Source organism: Neophocaena asiaeorientalis, unplaced genomic scaffold (genome assembly GCF_003031525.2).
Source record: "Neophocaena asiaeorientalis asiaeorientalis breed wild unplaced genomic scaffold, Neophocaena_asiaeorientalis_V1.1 scaffold57, whole genome shotgun sequence".
NCBI classification, from domain to species: Eukaryota; Metazoa; Chordata; class Mammalia; order Artiodactyla; family Phocoenidae; genus Neophocaena; species Neophocaena asiaeorientalis.
Genome location: NW_020172731.1, coordinates 2944176 through 2954104, shown reverse-complemented (window position 1 = coordinate 2954104; position 9929 = coordinate 2944176). Strand labels below are relative to the sequence as shown.

Below are 9929 nucleotides of genomic sequence, written 5' to 3'. Positions count from 1 at the left end.
GGCCTCTCACTGACGCGGCCTCCCCCGTTGCGGAGCACAGGCTCCGGACGCGCAGGTTCAGTGGCCATGGCTCACGGGCCCAGCCGCTCCGCGGCATGTGGGATCTTCCCGGACCGGGGCACGAACCCGTGTCCCCTGCATCGGCAGGCGGACTCTCAACCACTGCGCCACCAGGGAAGCCCTGGCGCTATGGATTTTGAGAGGGAAGACCACAGAGGTAAAATGCCATTCTCATCCAATCATATCAAGAATACATGCTATCAACATGACTTATGCTTTTGTGATTTTAAACAACTAATTTAACAATTAAAGATCTGCATAGGGGATAAGCACCACAAAAATATTTGGAAGTGGAAGGAGAAACTAGATATTTTTGCAGTAAAACAAAAGGCATTATTTCTGTACTTTGCATACACACACACACAGCCTTTTTTAAGAGTAAAAACTAACCACAAGATGTCACTGTTAACTTTTGTATGGGCAGGAAGGACGCCTTGAAGAACAGATTTTGCTGGGCATATGTGGTTAGAATTCATTATTTTAAAAACCTTGACAAAAAATGTTTCAGTTTTGCAAAACCACTAGAATGTTTTGAGTTTGGATGTTAATTTTTTTTCCTTGAGTTTTGCAAAATATTTTCCCTTGAATTCACACCCAAGTATATTTATTTGGAAATTTAATTTAAAACAATATGGTTTGCTAATGAAGTTGAATGCTCTATTCTTAAATAGAAAACAAATCCACAAAAAAAACCACTCTGACTTTATATTATTCTTTTAACCAATAACAATAGCTTTATTTGAACTAACAAACATTTCCTCCAGAAAAGATTTAATAGATGAGGAAAAAAGAACATAATGCAAGATGTTTTATGTGACTAGAAAACTAGCTTAGAAATGGTTGTATTAAATTTGTATCTCTTGGGTTTCCCTGGTGGCGCAGCAGTTGAGAGTCTGCCTGCCAATGCAGGGGACATGGGTTCGTGCCCCGGTCCGCAAAGTTCCCACGTGCCACGGAGTGGCTGAAAAAATTTGTATCTCTTACGTTTTTACTACATGATTTACAACATTACTCTGCAGGTAAAGTAGGAAGAAATCTATTTTTAATCCACTACTTTCCAGCATATCTTCAATTAAACCTTCCTGGGCAAAACAGTTTTGATTTCCAAAGCAGACTCCATAACTCTGACTTTGTTATGGTTTTGCTGTTTTACTCTCTGCTTTCTTTAGAGTCCTTTTCTTTCCCCCTCATTTTTCTTCTGCCTCTGACAGTACCTTTCGTTTTTTCCCCATTCTTTGTGAGTTTGTATTATGGCAGCCTCTTCCATTGTTGTATAGTAATAATGACTAGAAAGTTCTTCCTAGTTGAACCAACTACTTCTCTATAGCTTTTACCCATTGGTCCTACTTCTGTCCTTGGAAACCATGTAAAGCTAAGTTTTTTCCTGCTCCTACGTAACAGCCTTTCAAATACTGGGTGACCACTGTCATTTAACTCCCCAACCTTTCTTTCATTCTTCTAAGCTCACCCAGACTTTTTGACCATTTTAATATCAGTACTACTTTTAGGTCCCCATCATCTTGCTACTCTCTCCCTGATATTACAGACTTACAATAATCCTCCTAAAATATGATGCCCAGAACTAAAAGTTAATCCATCAGATATAGTTGGAAGAGTCAAGAATACATCGGGACCATTGGTTTCCAAAATTATTTTGGTAGCTTAATGACATTATTCACTTTATTAATCAACCCTTTGTAAATCCTCTACTAATGAAATACTGCCACCTAGGTTCCTACTGTTCTGGTGGGTCAGGGGTGTGTGTGTGTGTGTGTGTGTGTGTGTGTGTGTGTATGTGTGTGTGTGTGTGTGCACGTGTGTCTCCTATCTACCTCTCCAGGCTTATCCTGAAACTTAATCTTTCTGACATTTAGGCTATGGCTGATTAAGCAGAAAAAAGAGTTTGCCTTTTCTACTTCATTTTTCTTTTAATAACACAGGCCAAGATGTGTATGTTTGAGACATGGCCATATATAAATATATCCAATGAGTTCTTATTCCTATGGAATCTGTTCATATGATTATCAATAGCACAGAAAAACACAAAGTCATATTTACTGGAATGGATTTCTTGTTATAATGCAGCCAAGGCAGACCAGCTATACTGGACTTGAAATCCTAAATGTTTGAATTATCATCTAGATTACAAACTTACAGCTAAATTAACCTACGAATTCACAGACTCTTGGAATATATCACCTAGTCTTGAATGGCTATTTAGAAACAGAAAACAATGGAATAACAATATAATGAAATGGCTTAGAATGTAAAAATAAGAAACAGATGGAATGATTTCAAATCTTGTGTCTCCCACTTACTAGCTATGATACTCCAGGCATCTCACATATTTGGCTTGATATCTACTCCTAGTGTTAGTGTAAGGGTTAATTGAGATGAGGTATATAGCCTCTCAGCATAGCACCTGGTCCGTAGGGCACACTCAGTGAAATATAGCTATTATGATTAATAACAAACAGTTCTCAAATAAGTGTGTACTTTCTGTGTACATAGAATTGACATATATTTAAAGAAACACGTTGATGGATTTACAGTGATACAAGAATACCTGGCCCCTCTGTGATCCACAGTCAGTGCTTATGGAAAAGCTGTCAAGATTTAGAGAATTGGCTTCATGTGATGGAATAGAACTATCCCACAGAGAATTGATTTCTAACAAAATCTTAATCAGCAATCTAACCAACTGATTTTCCTTGTGTCTTTAGTGTGGCCATAATAGAGTTCAGCTCTGGTTTGTTTGACCACCAAATTTTAGTCTGCAAAGGATTATGAGGGAGCGGGTGGCTAGGTCACCTTTTGTTTCTACCCCTCACTATGTCTTGACACTAAATTCTGGACTTTTTTTCCTAACTTAGGGATCTCGAAAACCTGACACTTGCTGCAGGAAAATAAAAACCTCCATATAACATACCACACCTATTCCCTCAGCAGTTTAGAAATGGTTAGGTTGAAATCAGGGTCTCTGTTTCTTTAAATGAGGACAGTTTGGGGGATTTCAAAGGCTTTTACCATTACCTCATTCCATCCCATGGGTGCATTTAAGTAGCCAGTTCAGTTTGGCAAGAAGTCAGTTGAGAAATTCCTTAATACTGTGTTATAAACTAAAGATATGCTCACTTTTCTCCCAAGTCCAATATCCATAGTTATCAGTCTTTCCACAAAACTCATCATCTGGGCTCAGGTCTTACAATATTTTGCCCGAACACGATTTGGCTATAGCACAGTGATGATTTTCTCTTCATTGATAATTTAGTGATTTGTTCCCTCTGATGCTTGTCAAAATGATGATACTAAACTATGTCATCATTACTACATAGACATACTATTATGAGCTGTGTATATTTTGAGTTATCAGGAAAGCAGATTGAGCCACATTCACTCAAAAGCTCTATGACACTACCAAATTTAAACTAAGCAATTTTAGAAAATTTATGGATTCTTTCGGCAGCTTACTAAATAAGTTCTATATTCACAAGTATATTGCCGGATTATTTATACAGACATTCAGCCTAGAGTCCTGCTCTAGACATCTACAATATCTACATGGTTTTCTCTGCTTTTCTTTTGATCTTAATCTTTAAAAAACAATAAGAAAACTTCATTTTATCATATGTAAAGCCAGGACATTTTTTGCATAGATAATGTGAACTCAAAGATATGTTCTTAACTTAGGGAATCTCAAACTCAGATTTATAATCTTGTTTTCTGATCTGTGAGAATAATTTTTCCCTTTTAATTTTTCCCTTTAATGCTGTGTGCATTAGCAGTAATATTTAGAGTGCATTTATAAGTAACCAGCACAATCTTATTAAGTTTTCTGTAATTTAATTTCAATGAAATTGATTTTATCTGAAGGACACAATATTATTGATTTTTCTGATCCACAAGACTGAACACAAATTATCGTAAACTCCTACTCTCTGGCCTTTTCCCTAAGAGGATAGTTAAGGTCAGTGATGATGCATGTTCCAGGACATTGTCAGGAAAGGGAGTGAAAGGTCCTCTAAAACTGTCCCCTTTCACTTGTCTTTTCATATCTTGGAGATGTGGGGGAACGATCAGCCAGCGAAATTGCTGGCTCCGACTCTATGTATCTTCCCCCTGGAGCTCAGCACAGTCTGGGCACTGGGACAGAATCTCTGTGGGGGGCTGGTGGAAGTTCACCACTCAACAGTGTGCTCATAGATCATTCATGTTCCAGGAAACCATCACAGAGCACTGGACCCATCAACTAAATGGCCCCAGACTCTTAATCAGTCCTCCTTGACATAACTGAAATAACACAGTTCTAAAATACAATGCCTTTGCAACCCAATGAATCACTAAACAATTTATATTATGATGTTACTCAGTTTCTAAACTTGGTCAGCAAATACCAGGAGTGATATGCTGACTTAGAATTGAGAGACAGATCTAGCTTTACTTCATGTTTACTCTATGTATGATAGCTAAACAAAAGAACCACACACTTGGATATATGGGTATGAATGGGTATTTATATCACAATTTAATTATAAAGGAATTAAATTTCTCATGGGCAAATGCTTCTACGTTACAAAAATGACATGATTTTCCAAAGAAAAGCATATTTTAACTCCTGCTAAGAAGATTCTCTCAAACTCTACTCATTTATTCACTGTGGACTTCAGCGGGGGAATCTGGCTGAGGGAATCTATTCATGATTTTGGATCAGGATATTTCCTTGAAATTGAAATTGGAGCTGGGAATGTAACCTTTAGCTAATGTCTTGGGTTTAGATGACCCACTGGATTCCGAATGGCTAAGAGTTTTAATTTGCAGTTCTATATAATCTCCACGGATCATCATCAAGAACTGTGGATTAAAACTCTGTTACCTAAAGCTATCTATTACTCACATGGATTAGAAGACCCTTCAGTGCAGTAGAATGGATTGGCTATGAATCTGTTATTTCTATGTCAGAACTTAAGCAGTGAAATATGACAATGCCAGCAGCTGGTCACTGACCTTGTCTTTGTTAATGCCCCTCAGTGATCACACAGACAAGCGTGGTTTTAGTCTCCTACCCATTCCAGTCCCTCTGCCATACACTCACCTTTCACCAGCACTTAATTCTCTATCAAAATATTTTTCCAGGATGTGAAAAGAACCAACTTCCAGGCAAGAGAATGAGTGATTCTAGCTAATGACTTCCAGATAAGAATTTGCTTATTTTCCTAATGGCCTACTGAGTCTTGCTAAGCTATCATGTCACAAACAGAATAGATAACTTTAATGGGAGAACTGTCTGAGGATCTGAGGACATAGCCACAGCACCTTTGTCTACATAAAATATTTTTTAAAATAAGTAAACGAAGGGAAGCTGCAAACAAGTAGAATCTAAGAATAATTAAGTATTCAGTGAAACTATTTTCACAACATGCAAAATCAATAAAAGTAAAATCTATAAAGACTAAATGCGTACATTTTTTTGGTCTACTGTAAAAAGAAACAGTTCTTTATTTAAGAGATACTGTGGAAAAAGAGGGGAATGTAATGAAAACATATTTGTTCACTTGAAGGCAAGATTGAGAATTCCAGCCTAGGGTTGCTTCATTCAGCCTTTCCTTTGCTGCTTTTCTGCCATAATTATTTGAGATACATCTCCCAGAGTAGCCACTAATACGAAACCCCTGCTAAACAAAATGTAAACACTAAACAAACAGTAATGATGGTCTTTAGTTCACCACAGAGGTCAGACCACATCAAACATGAATGAGTAGGTGGTTTTCAGAATACTGTCAAATAAGAGAAAACAATCTGTTGCTGAAAAAAACATTGAGTGGAAAAAAAATCCCCAAATTGTTTCATCCTCATAATAATAAATGAAATAAAGTAAAAATATTAATAAAGACATAATAGCAGACCAGAGATATCATTCAAGAAAAACTTTTCAGTATGCTTTATTATAATTAACAGTTATAGGGAGGAAAAAGCAAAAAATTGGGAGGAATTGTGGTTACCATTTTCAGAACTGCTCTAGGATGCAGGGTACTTTTCCTGTCTGCAGGAAAACATTTACTTTTCATTTCACTTTTATCAGTCTATAAATGATACTCAGGGAGAAGAAAAGAAGTCTTACTTTAAAGAGATATTTGGCTTAATGTTTATAAAGTGGTTTGGTTGCTTATAAATTAAAAAAAAGTAAAAAGTATTATTATAGCATTTGTGGCATTTAAGCCTATAATTAAGGTGACCAAATTTTTTCCATAACTCCCCCTTTATATTCAGTCTTTTACAAACTTTTTGCAAGTTCATAATTTGAAGCTAAAACTTTCCATGTTCTATACATTAGTAAATATATATTGCCTGGAATCACTTAAAAATTATTCAAACAAGTTTGATTACTGGTAATTTGTCTTTTCTTGGATAATTTGAAAGTCACTGATGTTTCTACATAAAGCAAAAAGAATGCTACATTTCACTTTGGATTAGAGCTTATAATCAACTGTAGCATTCAGGGAGCCAAAGGGAGCTTATATAAAGTTGGAAAATAATAGTTTAATGATAATAATGATTGATAGATTAAAACCCTGATCTAAACATGTTCCGTTGCAAATTTTACCTTAGAAATGCATTTTTGATAGTTGGACCAGTTCCTCTTCTCTCATTTGACTTGTACCTCACCAACTGGTTGTTTGAATGCTGCACAGAAAGATTAGAATGTAATCATTAATTTTATATTTAGAAAAAGGCTGTATTTCTAGGACCAGTGTAGATTCCAAAATTTTCCATTATATTATATTTTTTTAATTATTTAAGAGAAACAGTAATTATGTAGACTTTTGAGATGAATTACATTCTGATAAATATGTGCGGCAAAAAATTCAATCATAGATGATAATATTTTCGTTTTTGCTCTTCAGCACTTAGCCAATGAATATTCTGAGGCAAGGGGTACAGGATGAGAGTGGAGAGGAGGACGGTGAAATAACAATAGTCTTTTCAGTTTTGCATATTATGTATACGTTTCTTTTATATTGGTTTAAAATCCAGTAACCAGAAAGTTCAATTGGCTAGGCTGTTCCTCTACATTACAAATGAAAGGAAACAAGCTGATGTAGATTTTTTTTTTTACTTATAACACTCAGAGGTTTGGTAAAGATATTGGCATATTTTGCACACCTAAACTGAGAACACAGGTCATTCATTATACGTTTCTTGAGAATATTCGGTGTCCCACTGGATCCGGCAAAAGCAGTGCCAAAAGAATTAGGCACAGAGATTTGTTTCAGAGAGTTGAGGAGAACAGAGAATAATTTCAATACATGGTGATGAAGGTTACATTGAACATAAATTTGCAGGGTTTGGGAATTGCTGGGGAAGAGAGTTATAACACTCTAAATAGTTGGCAAGGCCAGTTTAAAGGATGGTAAGCTATCTCAAAGTTTTTCCTTGACATTAACTCTGCCTTGCAATCAGTTTCCAAATGCTCTGGAATTTAATGTGATTCCATTTCTCACAGTGCAGTTCATGGACTGGCAACACTGGCATTACCTGGAAGCTTGTTCATATACAGATTTGGAGGGCTCCAGTCCAGACCTACTATATAAGAACCTGCATTTTAAAGAGATTGCTTGGTGATTCATATGCATATTGAAATTTGAGAAGCATTATCCTAGATTCTGCATTCTTAATAATTTTCAAATCTAGCTGAAAGCAGAAGTTTGTATTTCCCTTTATGTTTGAACTTTGGAAAGACACCACCTCAAAGAGCACCTCCAGCATGCAGTGTATTTAATCAGAGAGAATGGACCCAAGATAACCTTTGACTCTAGTTCCCCATGGTGTGAATGTAAATGGAATAGGTTCACAAGCTCCTGTTTGCATTTTAAAGTGCTAATAAGTGGTCTGGAGATCTGAAGACGCATGTAATTCGTACTGGGAAAGTATTTAGTCTCCTTTTGACTGGAAACTGTGGGATGACCATGGGCCATAGTAGCCGATGCTACAGACAGAAGGGAATGGGTACATCAATAAGGGAGACCAGAAAGAATCGAGAAGGCAGCTCATGGAACAGAGGCCCCTCTTATCCCACTCTTACAAGTTTTTTTTAAATGCTCAGATATCCACCAAAGAGAGGTAAAAAAGAAGGGTGACGTGGGAGTAGGTAAAATAGAGTAGGTGGAGAGCCTTTGATTTACCTAGCTAACCTGAAAGAGACTAAGTTCTAAAGTGGAAGAAACTAGGTTGCTTGGCAGGGTTGAGTTTGTAAGTTATTTTTATTTTTATTTTTCTCTCTATTAGCAGATTTGGGGCTAAAATCAAAAATAATTATTTTATGGAAAATAAAGTTGCACTTCTGTATATCTGATTGATAATATTAAAAATTTAAAGCACAATATAAACATGAGATACCTTTGCTTAGAATCCTTTAGTGGCTTCTTACGGCTACTAAATTGTAAATTGGCACATACCATTTCATTTGGTTCTTGCCTATGGCTCTAGCATCATTTTCTGAAACCAGCAATGGAGACTCGAAAAACAATATTAAAGAAATAGAAGAAAATTTTCATGCAAATTTTAAGCCAGTAGACCTGTATTGGGGTGTGTGTGTGTGTCTGTCTGACTGTCTGTCTATGTCTGACTGTGAAATACATATGACATTACCCCTTTATCAGTTAATTCTGATCAAAATAACATTGTGTTAAAAACCATCCCAAAACTCAATGAGGAAAAATAGAGGACCCAATATATAACTTATATCAGAATCATACAAAAATTTGTGAAAAATTCAAATTATTGTTGTGGTCATCCATTTACAATGCTTGGTGTCAGTTTATCTCTTGTAAAAATAAAATACAGTGTGTATGTGTGAAAAAAAATTTTTTAATTAATTAATTAATTAATTTAATTTAATTAAAGAACAAACCTGAAATAGATCAGCCCTAACAGCCCAAAACCCAGTCTCTCATGGAACATGGTGATGTGTTCATACTCGTCTGCCTAAAGAAAATTAAATCCTATCTGGAGAAAGACCACTTCAAAAAACAAACAAAAAAATTTGAATTATTGAGGTCGCCGCCACCCGCCCCCCTCTTCCCGGCCCCCAACCCGGGTTCTCTCAGCCCAGCCTGGTCCAGCCCAGTTCCTGGGAGGATGAACTTCGTGTATAAAGAGGAGTATCCGTTAGAGAAGCATGGCTCTGAGGGCTAGAAGATCTGAAAGAAATATCCGGACTGGGTCCCAGTGATAGTAGAAAAGGCTTCCGAAGTTCGGATAGGAGACCTGGACAAAAAGATACACCTGGTGCCTTCTGATCATACAGTTGGTCAGTTCTACTTCTTGATCGGGAAGCAAATTCATCTCTGAGCTGAGGATGCCTTGTTTTTCTTTGTCAACGATGTCATTCCACCCACCAGTGCCACTATGGGTCAGCTATACCAGGAACACCATGAAGAAGACTTCTTTCTGTACATTGCCTACAGTGATGAAAGTGTCTACGGCCTGTGAAGCTGCTGCCCCTAAGGTGGGGTGGTCCCATTCTACAAAGAGAGAGGGGGCCCCCTTCCTTGACCTACTCCTCCTTGAGGCTCAGACACCAGCTCTCTTCCTCAGGACCTGCACTTCGTAATGTTTGAGACTCTCCTCCAACCCCTCTTAACAAGAGGATTACTGGGGGAGATGTCCTCTAGTACCTTTCCTTTCTCCTTTCTTCCCCTTTCTCTACCACCTTTCCCATTCTGCTTTAGACTTCTTGATTGTCAATCTCTGTCACATCCAGTGATTGTTTTGTTTTCTGTTCCCTTTCTAACTGCCCAAGGGGCTCAGAACCCCAATAATCCCTTCTTTTCACTACCTTCCTTTTGGGGGGTAAATGGAAGGGACTGAAA

At 37.2% G+C, this 9929-nt stretch overlaps 1 pseudogene; it reads left to right on the top strand.

The window, feature by feature from the left end:
- Window positions 1–9195: 9195 nt before the first annotated feature.
- Window positions 9196–9549, top strand: LOC112396597 (gamma-aminobutyric acid receptor-associated protein pseudogene; annotated as a pseudogene).
- The last annotated feature ends 380 nt before the right edge of the window (window positions 9550–9929 follow it).